This window comes from Tachysurus vachellii, chromosome 23 (assembly GCF_030014155.1).
Source record: "Tachysurus vachellii isolate PV-2020 chromosome 23, HZAU_Pvac_v1, whole genome shotgun sequence".
NCBI lineage: Eukaryota > Metazoa > Chordata > Actinopteri > Siluriformes > Bagridae > Tachysurus > Tachysurus vachellii.
This window is the reverse complement of record NC_083482.1, coordinates 3,153,535-3,167,854: the sequence shown is the minus strand read 5'-3', so window position 1 is coordinate 3,167,854 and position 14,320 is coordinate 3,153,535.

Genomic DNA, 14,320 nt, shown 5'->3' with positions numbered 1-14,320 from the left:
AGCATTATTTTGTGTACTTTGTGTATTTTGTCTTGTAATGATTTGTATTGTTTGTTTGCCTCGCACTGTTGCACTAGGTTGCACTTTATGTGGCTAGGACTTAAGTCTTTAGCTCTGTTTTGTTTTCAGTGAGACTGGGTTCCAGTCAGCCAAGACCAGGAATCGGAGGTTACAGTAGGTGCATGATAAATAATAGTTGATTGTCTAAATCATGTGGAGGGGGCACGGTGGCTTAGTGGTTAGCACGTTCGCCTCACACCTCCAGGGTTGGGGTTCGATTCCCGCCTCCACCTTGTGTGTGTGGAGTTTGCATGTTCTCCCCGTGCCTCGGGGGTTTCCTCCGGGTACTTCGGTTTCCTCCCCCGGTCCAAAGACATGCGTGGTAGGTTGATTGGCATCTCTGGAAAAATTGTTTGTAGTGTGTGAGTGAATGAGTGTGTGTGCCCTGCGATGGGTTGGCACTCCGTCCAGGGTGTATCCTGCCTTGATGCCCGATGACGCCTGAGATAGGCACAGGCTCCCCGTGACCTGAGGAAGTGGTAAGTGATAAGCGGTAGAAAATGAGTGAGTGAGAGTAATCATGTGGATGAACTTTCCAGTTTTGGTGAGAATGCTGCTTCAGTGCAGCCTCGGATTCTTGCTCTAGGCTGAGAAACATGGAACCAAATCTTAGATGTACAATATAGAGTCCCATTGATTTCACTTCTTTTAACATATATTCTTCATTGTACTCTCCAGACAGTGATAGTAAGAATGATTCAATTAATGCTGACCTATTAGTTAGTTTCTATACTAACAGTTCATTGTGAGAATTCTTTAACTTCATGTTTCTTACTTCTCGGATGCTTCTTGCTTTATCTGAATGTTTTCCACTCCGCTTCATCGTGTCCAGACCGGAACGTCCTGCTTCCCGAACATCTAGCGCCATCATGGCTAGAGCCTTAAAACACTATTCATTATCCAGCTCCGTCTTCTTTATTCTCTTCCCATAAAGAAACTAAAAAAAAAATGAACAATTGTGGTAAACATGCTATAAAATTAGTTCGCAAGCTATAAATATTGCGTCTTGACCCAACAGAGTCTGTCACACTGGCTACAATAGTCAGAAATGGACAGGAAAAAAGAGAGAAAAGAATATATGAGGCAGGCATGAGGTTTAGACTGAGATCCTTTACTGTGAAGAAATAATGAAAGAAATGGGATTAACAGTGACTGTGCAAGAGTTTGACAAAAAAAACACTCTCTGTGTTGTGCTTTAATTTAAGTCATAAATCCAAATCAATTTATTTATTTATTCATCTATCTATAAAATCCCTGAGACGACAGAAAATAGAAATTCCAGCAGATTGGCGAAGCAAAGAGAGTCACACATGCGGACAAAGGAAACGAGTAAAGAAAGAGACATTGAAGACTAGCACATTGATAAAGGTGGAAAAGAGGAAAAAGAGAGAATTCTGTTTCCAATTACTGAGGGAGAGACAACGAGATTGGGACAGGAAATGAGGCAATGAAGGAGGAGGAATGCCTGCAGATTCCTCCGCACGTTCTCAACTCCCACCTCTCTCCTGTGTTGTGTCAGGAGAAAGGGGGCACGTGGGGGAGGACAGGATGATGTAGAGGATGAAAAAAAGAAAGAGAAAGAGAGAGGTGGGAAGGGTTGAGAGCAGACAGCTGGATATTTAACATCATACACGAGCTATGAAGAACCATGCAGAGTGGGAGAGGACAAGGGAAAGTACCTGACTCTGTGTTTGTGTGTGTGTGTGTGTGTGTGTGTGTGCATGTGTGTACGCTTGTGGGCGTCTGTGTATTTACACAAAGTGTTTTGGAACCGGCCGTATCTAAAGAGATCTGCAACACCCTTACTGCGCTCGTGCCGATCTTGTCTTTCTCTCTCTCTCTCTCTCTCTCTCTCTCTCTCTCTCTCTCTCTGACACACACACACACTAGCAATTACTCAATCTGCACACACATACTTTCCCCACCTCTATTTATTCAGCTCAATAACACTGTTTCTCTGTTAGCATCCTGCTTAAACACACACACATTCACACATCTGACCCTCATTTGTAATAATATTCCCTCTCTGGCTTGGGTATGATCACACTGTGTGTGTCAGAGAAACAGAGAGAAACAAATAAAACCCTTTAGCTGATTAGCCTCATGCTGGATAAATCTGCTGCATTTGTTCTTTTTACCTGTGAGTACTGAACACAACACAATGTGATGTGGCAATGTTTTGAAAAAAAAGTTTGGCATCAGAAATATGTAAATATGTGTATGTGGCTGCCAACTTTTGAGTTCAGTTTAGAGTGAGGTTCTGGGGGCGGGGCTTCGGTTATGGGGAGGGGCTTATGAAGGGGCGTGGCTTGGTGTGGGAAAAAAATACAAACACAAAATCCTTGCATTAGCAGAAGTGTATTAAGTATATATTGATTGTCAAAGTATTTGGTATCTGTACAGAATTTCTTGGGAGATTTACATTTAATTTTCACAAACATTTTACAGAAATAGGATTAACACGTGCTCTATTGTAAGTGCTGGTGGCTGATTTTGCAGCCTTAATCATTGATTTGGATGGCTCCCGCTTGAAGCCTGACACTTTAGATAACATCCTATAACAGAAAAATCAAATTTATCCATACTGACACCACCACCAGTCAAATATCTGGACATGATTGATGAGTTGTGATTGATATAAATAAAATCATTTTAATATGGCATGTCATTGACTTGACATTCTGTTCTTAGAAAACAATAATTAACATTAACTACTAGGCATGTCCAGATATTTGTCATCTGGAAAGGCTTTTGTACTGTTTTTAATGATAAAGTTATGTAAAATAACTGCTCAGTGCTGCAAAACAAACAACTCTGCTAATGCTAACTTAATTCTATATAAACTCACTCACTCACTCATTTTCTACCGCTTATCCGAACTACCTCGGGTCACGGGGAACCTGTGCCTATCTCAGGCGTCATGGGGAATCAAGGCAGGATACACCCTGGACGGAGTGCCAACCCATCGCAGGGCACACACACACACTCTCATTCACTCACGCAATCACACAGTAGGGACAATTTTCCAGAGATGCCAATCAACCTACCATGCATGTCTTTGGACCGGGGGAGGAAACCAGAGTACCCGGAGGAAACCCCCAAGGCACGGGGAGAACATGCAAACTCCACACCCACAAGGCGGAGGCGGGAATCGAACCCCCAACCCTGGAGGTGTGAGGCGAACGTGCTAACCACTAAGCCACCATGCCCCCTCTCTATATAAACTATATAACAGCACAGGCCTATTAGTTACTAGCCTAAACTGAACGGAGACACGGAGCGCCCTGTAACTCACTGACCTGCCTGCGTTCACAATTCACACGGTGCAGATGGGAGGGCGAATGGCTGACTACACAGTTTATGGGAATAAATTGTGTATTTCCCTCACAATTGTCACAAAAAACTCACTACACTGTCTGTCTGGTCTCTCTGCACGTTGCTTTGCTAGATCATGTGACGCGATTTTTTTTCCTCACTGCTGCACAAGTCTGCGTGAGAATATGGGGGTGTGGCATGAGAGCGTGAGATTTGGGTCAATTGCGTGAGTCTTACGCCGAATGATTTAGCATCTATTTTGGACCAGTGCTATGTAAATTCATTAATGGCACATTTAGCATGAATGGTTAGCTTAGCTTTAGTATTAGTAAGTATTAAGCCATCAGAGATAGTTAGGAAATAAAGAGCTTTTAAAGGAACAATAAAAAAGGAATGCAGATGTATTCATTTATTAATTACTGATAAGCAAAAAATAAATCAAACTAGCTGTATTATTTAGCTCTTGCTAATAGTGTTGATTACCTCACACAGCCCAATTAGACAACGATTAGCCAAATTAGCTCATTACTGACTGAAATTTAGATTGTGGTGTGCTAGTGCTACATGCTAATGTCCATGTCAAAACAAACATTTGCGGATGTTGCAGTATAGGAAATGAAGAGGAGACGAGGAGAGTCTGCTGGTCTACAGGCCTGCTGTTGACTACATCTTTATGAGGAACTGTGGTGTTTTGTGGGATTGTGGGAGAGCAGAATAAAGTGTGTGTTGGGACCTTGGGTAAGTGTGAGTAGTGCTTCCTATCAACACCAAGGAGCTGTTAAACATCGAGAAGGGGCAAAGGGTCATGTGATCCTGCACTGTTAGCCAGCGTTGTTAGCAAGTAAGAACATTTCAGAAATGTGGAAACCAGAATCTTTATTGTTCCTTTTTGCTTGTGATTAATGCACAGCAGCAGAGATAGCAAGCAAGAGCTGCTTGGTTTTTGTTGTGATTCGTTTTAACATTTTGCTAATTTTCTGTGCAAATTCTCACCATTACATACTGGGTTTATTTCAGCATGATTTTCTATCACGTTCTGTCTTCTATCTCACAATAATATGACAAACACTTCACGTTACAAAGCTGTTTTTAGCTTTACACTTTGCCAGCATGGTTTGTATTGATACTGTAGCTTCAGAGGCTTGTTTAGCATATTTAGCAGTCCCTTTAGTCTTACAAATTCTCTCATAATTCCTTCTTTGCTTATTTAGGTTGCTCAAGCATGCTAGCAGCTATTTTGTAACACTTGGAACATTTCATGATTACAGAGACCAATCCGTACACAAAGGGAACGCTTGGCTATCTAAATTAGTTTTACCTGAAGCCCCCCAGATCAATAAAGCACTTTTTTCTGAGGTTCTACATTTAAAAAAGGTTCTCCCAGTAGGCCAAGAATTTTTATTTTTTATGATAGTTCTCAAGAGAATCAATTGAAGTTGTGCACTTTTTGAAAGCTAATTGTTTTCTACTAGATTGATTGTAATTGGAACCCTCTCTGAAACGGGAACCTACATACTAAGTAAGTGTTTCTCAAGAGTTCTTCTGATGCTTAAGGTTTGCTAATTGTGGTCAAGTTGGAACCTGCTATAATAGGAAAACACCATTTTACATCTAGATGGACCACCTAAAGAGCCCTTGCATGTTATTGCATGTTTCTATGGGGCTTTTTACACCTGGTCACTTTATGCGTTTTCTGTGATCAGATAGCTATCCGATGGTAAAAAGACCAGGTCTAAATGCCCTCCGAAACGTTTTGGAGACGGATATAAATCCGATGGTACAAACCCCTTCAGGAGGAGGTCTGGGACGTGTTTCAGATGAAACTGGACAGGTGTAAATGAATGTGGTTGTTCAAGCCACATACTGTACGTCAGCGCTATACTCCTCCCAAACGGATGTACGTCACTCGCAGGTGATCTTTCACCCAGGTGTCTCGTTGGGTCTTAAAATGCGCTACTGTTGCAGCAAAAACGCAGCAAACAGTAAATGCTGTTTTTTGTAGCATAACCGTCGTAACGATTTTTTCTGTCTTCTTTTTGATTGCATTCTGAAAACCGCATACACCAAAGTGTGTTCCGTTTCAATTACCCCAGAGATGAGGTAAAATATATTTGTATTTTAGGCGGGAGTAGAAAGATCGGATCGATATCCGATTCGCCGAGACGCATTTATGTGGCCTAATGTAAATGGAACAGTTTTAACAAATCAGATAGCTATCGGATCAGAGACAACACATGAAGTGACCAGGTGTAAAAAGGCCCTAAGCAGCTCAAATGGATTAAATCAGGAAAGAATAAGTGTTTTCCTATGGTAGAGACTTTAGAAAGCTAGAACCCTTAATATCTCTGAAATCTCTGAGGAAAACCTTTGCAAGGTTCTACACAAACCTTTCAGTCTGCCAGTGTTTCTGAAACAACAGCTCACATGTGGAAATACCTTTATGAAAACTCTTTTGGGGTTCACAAAAATAAAAAAAAAAGAAACAGGAGACTTTTGTGAAGAAAGCGCTATTTTGTTTTGAAAGAAAATGTTCTTGTGGTTTGGCGGGAATTTGTATTGCAATTTTGGTGGGTGAAGCCAAATGTCTTTTTGAAAGGTTCTTAATTCAGCACAACCATTATTAAGCAATCATATAATTTCTTTTGAAACCAGCGAGTCTCCGTAACATAATCTAAGTCTCCACAGTCCGGCTCCAGGCTTGTAGACTTCATGTATTTAATTATCCGTTGGTGTGTGTTCGTGCCTCAGAAATGAAGCAGAACATGTCATCATCTGACTCCTGCTGTAGGGTCAAGGTTGCGGGGTCACTGGCATGGCTGCATGCTAAATAAAGCCTGACCGCAGTGACCTCTGGGGTAAAACTACTCTGTTATACTGCAGGAATGTCGTAGAGCTGAAGTACAATGGCTGGATTGATGAGCCAGGAGCTAGCCAGGCGAGCTACAGTATTTTTCCTTATTAGTACGAGCGTGCCCTGCTATGTTCCTCCAAATTTACTCTGATGATTACGCTCCTACATGAGACAGAACAGTTTGCAGATGTCATAGTGTGTATATGATGACCTTAACTAAGTCACATTAACTGCAGGACGATGAGCTTCATTTGGCTGAGGGAGAAATCATTCTCTGCTTACTGTCTTCTTTTACTTCATAGGAACATTCACTCTAAGGAAAAAGGGTTGCCAAAACCCTCTTAATAGAGAAACACAATGTTATAGGGTTCTATACAGTATAGAACATTTCAGGATAGTGAAAATTCTCCTAAAATTTACTGAAAAACAAATTTTTGTCACATACTACTGTACATCATACCCTTTAAAGTGTTCCCATAAAGAAACATGAAAATACATCTAATCTTTTTTTTTTCCCCAAAGACTGTACATTTGTCTCTTGCTGTCTTCCCTTTCAGAACCGGTTACAGATTTGACGCTAAAACCATTAATCTTTGCTTCTTTTTGTCTCTTTCTTTATCCTCATTGTTACAACTGTTTCTTTCCCTCTCTCTTCCTCTTCTACTTCTCAATCTCCCTCTGTTTCTCTTCTATATACATGGCCCCTGCTTTCTATTCCCTGTTCACTTGACCGTGATGAATCAGCAGGGTTCTCGGCACCATAGATGTTCTTTTACGCGCTTAACAAATGATGGATGAGACAGCTTAGTCAACTTTGGATCCTTCCCACCTCACTTCATCCCACTTATTTTGTCCTAATGAGGAGGGGATGATGGTGGGATTAACTCGACATGAGGCTCGATGTACTGTAGAGGGTTCAAGGACGACATACTGGAATTGCTATATAATTTATTGCTAGATTGGATCCTTTTAAAGTTGTTCTATTTACCTCTATGCATTTTGTTTCAAGATAATAACTAGAACTGCTTTGAATTATTCTGTTTTTCCCTGTTTAGCAAGTCATGTTTATATTTTTCCAGCCTTGATATTTGGAACCTTTTATCAGATGGGACACAGATTCTATTTATGAGCCTATTGACTGGGGCCAGTATTTATCTGCAAGCCAATTTAGAGACATCTCGTGCAAGCAAAAACAAGAACCAGTCTCAAGTTGAGCGTTACTGACAGACCATCCACCGAGTGACTGCAGCCATCAGGAACTGTCTCTGTGTCTATGGTGTTGACCATATAACCACACAATTCCTCCAGCGTTCCAAATACAAGGATGGCTATTAAGTAGTACTTTCGAAAGTACCCTGTCCTTACTGTGGGTACAGGTGTTCCTTTTTTAAACACTGGTACTGTATGCCAGTGTCTCCAATCTGTGCCTGTTCTTTATTTCAGATAATGTTGCAACTGGTGAATCCTTTCTGATGGAACTTCTTGTCATCTCAGGCACACCTACAATTCATCACCTTTTAAATAGGTTCTGCATCAATTGTCTTCTGTCCTCCAGGAACCTTAGGGTATCCTTTGACGACTATCCTTTGTTTATAACATCTTGTCTAGGCCTTTGTCTTAAACCTGGAATACTGCAATTCCATACTATTTTGAATTAAAAACGACACTATGAAACCCCTGCAGATGGGCCGATCTTTAACCATCCAGCCTTTTGGATCCACTGGAACAGTGCCATCGTCATACTGTAAATTCAACTCAATATTTTACTCATATTTTGTCTTATACCATCTGGCCAAAAGTATCTCAAGACTCTAAGCTGCACATTTTCCAATTTCTTTGTTCTTCTTCCATTGTCTTTAGTATCTTTAAATTGTCTTATCTGTACCTTTTGTAATGGAGCGTCCTCTCGTGCATCCAACAAAGCCACAATCTCAACATTTTTGTTAGCCTGAAATCAGAGCCAGGATGAAAGAATACCACTCAACCTTTCAAGGAAAACACTTCAACTAGTCCTGCAATCCATCACATCACCATCAAGGTCTGCTCCAATATCAATAGCATCCACAATGTCAGCCAGGAGCCTCGTATTGTTTGATGACTATCTGGCTTTCATGGACCACATTACTTGCAAAAAACTGCAAATTATATTGGGATGTTGAATGGCAAGAATGAACACTTGGTTTGTATATATACACTTGGATAAAGTACTGTCCTGTAATTCTGGATGCTGTATTATTGTCTCACTGTGTACACATACGGCAGATAAACATACCGACCAGAACAATTAACTTAAAATTAAGTGTATAAAATATCACATCCATGCAGTATTTACATTTCCTGTCTGTCTCTGTCTTTCAGTAATGACATGTTTTGTCTCTGTGTTGTCAGAAAGCCATCAGCATGAAAGCAAGTCCAACAGCTGAGATTGGCATCATGCTGTCAGATGTTTCCAAGAACAGAAAAAAAACACAAGGAACGTTTCGTATGTCCATCATCTGTTTCGTGCCAAAATATTTCACAGTAGTTTTGTTTCCTTTACATTTGATACAATAGACTCATTGTTGAAGCTCCTTCCTTTTTCACTTATTGTCAGTATTACATTCTTTTGGTTGGAGTACCGGTAGAATTCGAATAACAAAGCATCTTAGGTTCTAAACAGCAACCTCTTTATACTCGTGTAATCTCGTCAATGCAATGCTGTCTTTCTGACCAATATAAAAGTAAATGGAAACAGGTTCAGCTGAAAAAAAAGGTGTAGGAGGGGTTGGGGAAAGTGTGTGTGTGTGTGTGTGTGTGTGTGTGTGTGTGTGTGTGTGTGTGTGTGTGTGTGTGTGTGATTGTGTGTGTTTTGGGAGCCTCAGCAGCACATTCTCGAGTGCACATGAAGCATGACTTAAGACTCCAACGTTTTGGATTTCATCATCTTAATTAATCACAGGCTCCAATTTTTCCAACGCCTTCTGCCCACACACACACACACACACACACACACACACACACACACACACACACACAGTTTTATGAGGACCTTCCCTTAACATAAGGAATACTGTTGTTGCTTACTGCTGTGCCAGACCTGAATCTAACCCTAAGCATAACTCCAGTTTACCCAAAAGGTTTTTCAAAGACATGGTGATAAAACTATACAATATGAAACCATGGGTTTTCATTTAAAAACTTTCTTCTAACAAGCACACCCACACCACAAGAGTTTTATTCCTTACATAATCATTTTGGGGCCTCATCAATGGCTAAATACACACACACACACACACACAGGCTTGTGTATATAGAACGTGTAAGATAATTGTTTGTGTGTGGCCGTGTATGGAAATTCCTGCAGGTCACGCCTACTGGTCAGAGGTCACATGACATCTCACCCTGACGTGTGTGTGTATTCTTTGGACCGTGTCTAGTTCACTCTGGTGTACTAAACGAACCCCAGAGTCAACTAGACTGGGTCCAAAGAATACACACACACACACATTGGAGTCTGTCACTAAAAAAACTTTAATGCTATGAATCTCACTCAGGAAAATGAAGAAAAAATAAAGTAACACAGAAATGCAGCCATTCGCCTGCAACATCCTTCACGTTCGAGTAAGAATCTCTGGAATTGCCAAATCACCCTCCAGTAACAAAGTCCTACAGAAAAGCTTCATAGAGCAACATGTTACCACACACACACACACACACACACACACACACACATCATTCTGTATTTATCCACATCCAGTTCACTTTGTGATTCAGTATGCATGGAATACAAACTTGGGGTTGTGTAGCACTCACTGTTAACACTTTCATCGAAGTTGATTCAATTATTTTCTAACCTCAGGATTTATCCAAAATATCATAGGATAAAGGGGTAAAAACATAATACACATATAATACACTAAACTAAGACAAAAAATACAAATGCCTTTAAATTAATTCAAAATAAGGTCATTTAAAATCTGTAAAATTGGATTCAATTGGATGCTAACATATGCAGGAAAAAGTGCTAAAATAAACCAAACACCTAGAGAAAAAAAAAGGACAAACACTTATTAGAAAAAGAGAAAATAGACTCAGGTAACTAGCAGAAAATGTCATTATTCCTGGGGAAAAAAAAGACAGAAATATAAACATAGGAGAAATCTGACATGATAAAATGACATTTAATAAATAAAATTAAATAATGAAAATAACGTAAAATACACAAAAGTAGAAAGTAAAGTGAGAGGAGATGGCTGATGTGTAACCATATGAGAGAATGTAAGAGGACAGAGAGTGACAGTGAAATGAGTGTTTGTAGCTACGGATGCTGGCGTGACTGAAACTCACAGGGCTTTCAAGTGAAGCTCCATGATGCGAACACGCGCTCGCGTTTCCAAACACGTGTCTCGGATGAACATGACACCACTTAAGAATGTGTTTGTGACACTCATCTGCAAGCTTTCGCGTGTTGCGTGTACGATCAGCTAGATATCCATCTTGTTTGGCAACTTTGTTGTCTTGCTAGTTGATGTGGGGCCAGCTTCGTGTCTCACAGGGTCCAACTGAAGAATTTCACAAAGGAATCGAACACAAGATTTCTTTGTTTTAACACAAGATTATTTTGAGCACCAGGAAGAGATTTCATTAGTCAAGCAAGACACGTTTAGGGTTTTTTTTGCCTTAGCAATAACCTAATGTGTATTGGTATTGCACACACAAGATTTCACGTCTTAGCCTCTTTCTTTGTCTAAGTTCTGTGGTGAAACCACACAGTCCTGCTTTTCATTTCTCTGATTTGCACTCCTTTTCTAAACACTCCTCCCTCTGCTGCCCAGGGCTTCTATAAGCGTGTTATTGTTACCTTCTGTTAAACACCCAGCACAATAGATTACAGATGGAGGGATCTATCATGCTGAGGGCATCAGTCCAAACGGTTCTGTCCTATATTGCTATAGTTTGGGTGTGTGCTACAGTACATGGGATGTAAATTAGACTGATTAGAGCAGTGAGATGAGTTAGTCCTTAAATGTGGGTGGAAAAAAAAGGTGGGCACTATCAACAGTTGCAAGATTGAGGTTTATCATTTCAGCGTCTGAAAGCAAACAAGGACATTTGGTGCAAAGGACCTTCTCTTTGCTTCAGTACCACCTCTAAGATTACCCAAGAAACGATTTATCTGAGGTCAGTGTGAAAGAAATAGAAAAAGAAAGCTTTTTTTATTATTCTGATAGATAGGGAAGCCAAACCACCTGTATCCTATAAACCTGTGGTTTTTTATGTTAAAACACTCAGTGAACACGTGTAAATGATTCTTCTCAGTATGTGTATGAGATTTAACACATCTTGCTCCATGTCCGTGAACTTCACCCAGTTCCAACTCTCGAAACATTTCATCATCTGGGCATGGAGAGCGAGCGAGTTCTCTGATGGGAAAATACTTATAAAACCAACAAGAAACCAAGTATATATTTACAGTTAAAATAACGTAAATATGTTTTAATGATATTTGGACAATTTTTTGCCCCATCCTTAAAGTCAAGAGTCAAAAACCAAGATATGCTCAATGTGTGAAGTGCAGAGCTTTAAAACTAATGAAGCTAGCAAGAAAGGATTACGGTCCTTAAAGTGCTTAAACCATCACACATTGTTTTTTAAAACGTTGCTGAAAAGTGCCGTTGGGCGTTCTGACTGAAATCATGCTTTATAACTATATCTGTATGGTAGAATAATATGCTGTATTTCCTCAGCTGTTTATTTCTTTTTTTTTTTTTTTTTTTTTTTTTTGAGGCAAACAAACTTTGTAAAAGCAACTAGCTGAGTTTAATAGCATGGTACCATAAAACTAGCATTTCCTATCAAGCTAACAAGCACTGTGCTAATTGATATGTTTGCCAGCATGCTAGCTAACAAGTGGTAAAATACTTTACTATATAATATATATCGCTATTTTGTTAAAACCAGCTAAATGCTTATAAAGACTAATGTTAAAATCAGCGGGCTTGTTTGCTAGCAAGCTAGAACATAAGGTAAACTATTTAATTGTGTTAATAGAAGCAGTAGATGATTTGAGCTATGAGGTAAGTACTGCATGTTACTAGCAAGAATGTTTGCTTGTAAGCTTGCTTTGTGAAACTCTAGGATTGTATAACTAAGATTGCAATGTCACTGTATTTAACTAAATTCACACCGTTAGCATTTGTGATACATAAGGTTTAGATTTGTGAATCAACCCAATCTGTGTTAAAACAATCAGGAAATCTCTAGAACAGATTGGAAACCATTATTGAAAATGGCTGACATCCTTGTAAAATACTAACTACACATGAATTAGGGTAATGGGGATGTGTGTGTGCGTGTGTGTGTGTGTGTGTGTGTGTGTGTGTGTGTGTGCTGTGCAACAATACACACTCATAGCCTAAGGCTTGTGTTAACTCACTCTTTATTTGATATGACATTTGGCCATAAAAGGAGCTTTGAACTGTGAGGCCTGGGGATGTTACCCAGTACAATTGTACAATTAATTTTTAAACAACACAATACAACCTCAGTTATTAGCCATTTAAACAATATTTATGGAAATATCAATTTGAATATGGATTTTAAGTGAAATATCCATTCTGTGTTAGGGTAAATACCCAAGATACACAACAGGAATTTTCTTCACTTTTCATCGATTTAATTGTTGTTTTTTGGATAAAACTAAAAAAAATTTTATATATCATTAGTCATAATCAAGCAGTATAATAGTTTAGCAACAATACTTAAAGCTAGCAATTTAACTCGGTAGCTAGCCAAGTTTGCTAACATTTCAGGTACAGTAGGTCAATTAGTTTTATAGTGTAACTAAAACCAGCATTCTCGAAGTGTATTGCTACACTATGAAAATTATGATTAATAAATAATGCGCTCCTTATTCCAACTATTATCCAATAGCAAAGTTGCCAAGCGTTCACTCCAAAATGATTGTTAAACATTGTTAAGTAAGCAACCAAGGTAGCTAGCAAGCTGTCTAACATTTAGCTAACTCTTAATGTATTGTATCAATTAAAATATTAGCAAGAAATATAATATGAAGCTATCTTCTCTTGGATAATCAAAACCAGTAGGCAAGTTTAATTTAGGACATAACTAGAATCAGGTAAAGGTTAGCTAGTAAAAACTAAATAATGGTTTTTAAAAATGATTAAAAAAAAAGTAAAAAAAAAACTATGGTTTAATTCAAGCTTAAAAAAAAAAAATGTAGCCAAGCTTACTGAAAATGAATGAGCTATAACCTAGCTAATAAAAGTAACACAGAAACTATTTTACTGTATAGCTTAAACCGGTAGCCAAGGCTGCTAGCATGCTGACCGACGTTAAGCTAGCTCTTACTGTAATAAAAACAGGGCTAAAAAGATAAGTTAGCAAAGCTTATCAAAGGTAACTTGAGCTAAAAACCCTAGTGATTATGTATTTGCTATCAAGCCAGCAACGTGTACTAAAAATGAGAGCTAGGATGATGTAAGAACGAGCTAATAAACAAGAGCAAATGTTTTTGACAAGAGCAAATGTGTTCACGTTTTTGACTGTCACACGTCTGTATCACGTTGTATGTGAACCTCGCTGTATACGGACATGTGTGTGACAGGCCACAACATACTCTGCTCCTGTGGGGTCAAAGATCATTTTAGAGGTAAGAGGTCAAAGGTGTGTTTGTGTGTGTGATTTCAGCTTTAAGTTCGAGACCACACTGCAGATGTGACTGACTTTTTTTTTTTTTTTTTTTTTTTTTTTTTTTTATGAGAACATTGACATATTTGGTTAAACTGTGTGTGTGTGTGTGTGTGTTAATCCCATGCTTTCCAGAGCTGTCTACTTGTATTAAGATATCACCTTGCTTACCGAACATTCCTGCCTTTCTGTTGATTTAATCACACAAAAAGTGCTTATCCTTCTCTTCTTTCTTTTTTCCTCTCTTCTTCTCACCTCCCTTCACCTAGTCTTTTTTTTAATGTTCCACGATAATTCCTGGATTCCTGTATTTCAACCTTTATTGTCGTCTCCTTCCTTTTATCTGACTTCCAGACATGAGGCTGTTTCTCTCCTCTCTTGCACTCACTCTCTATCCCTTGCTTT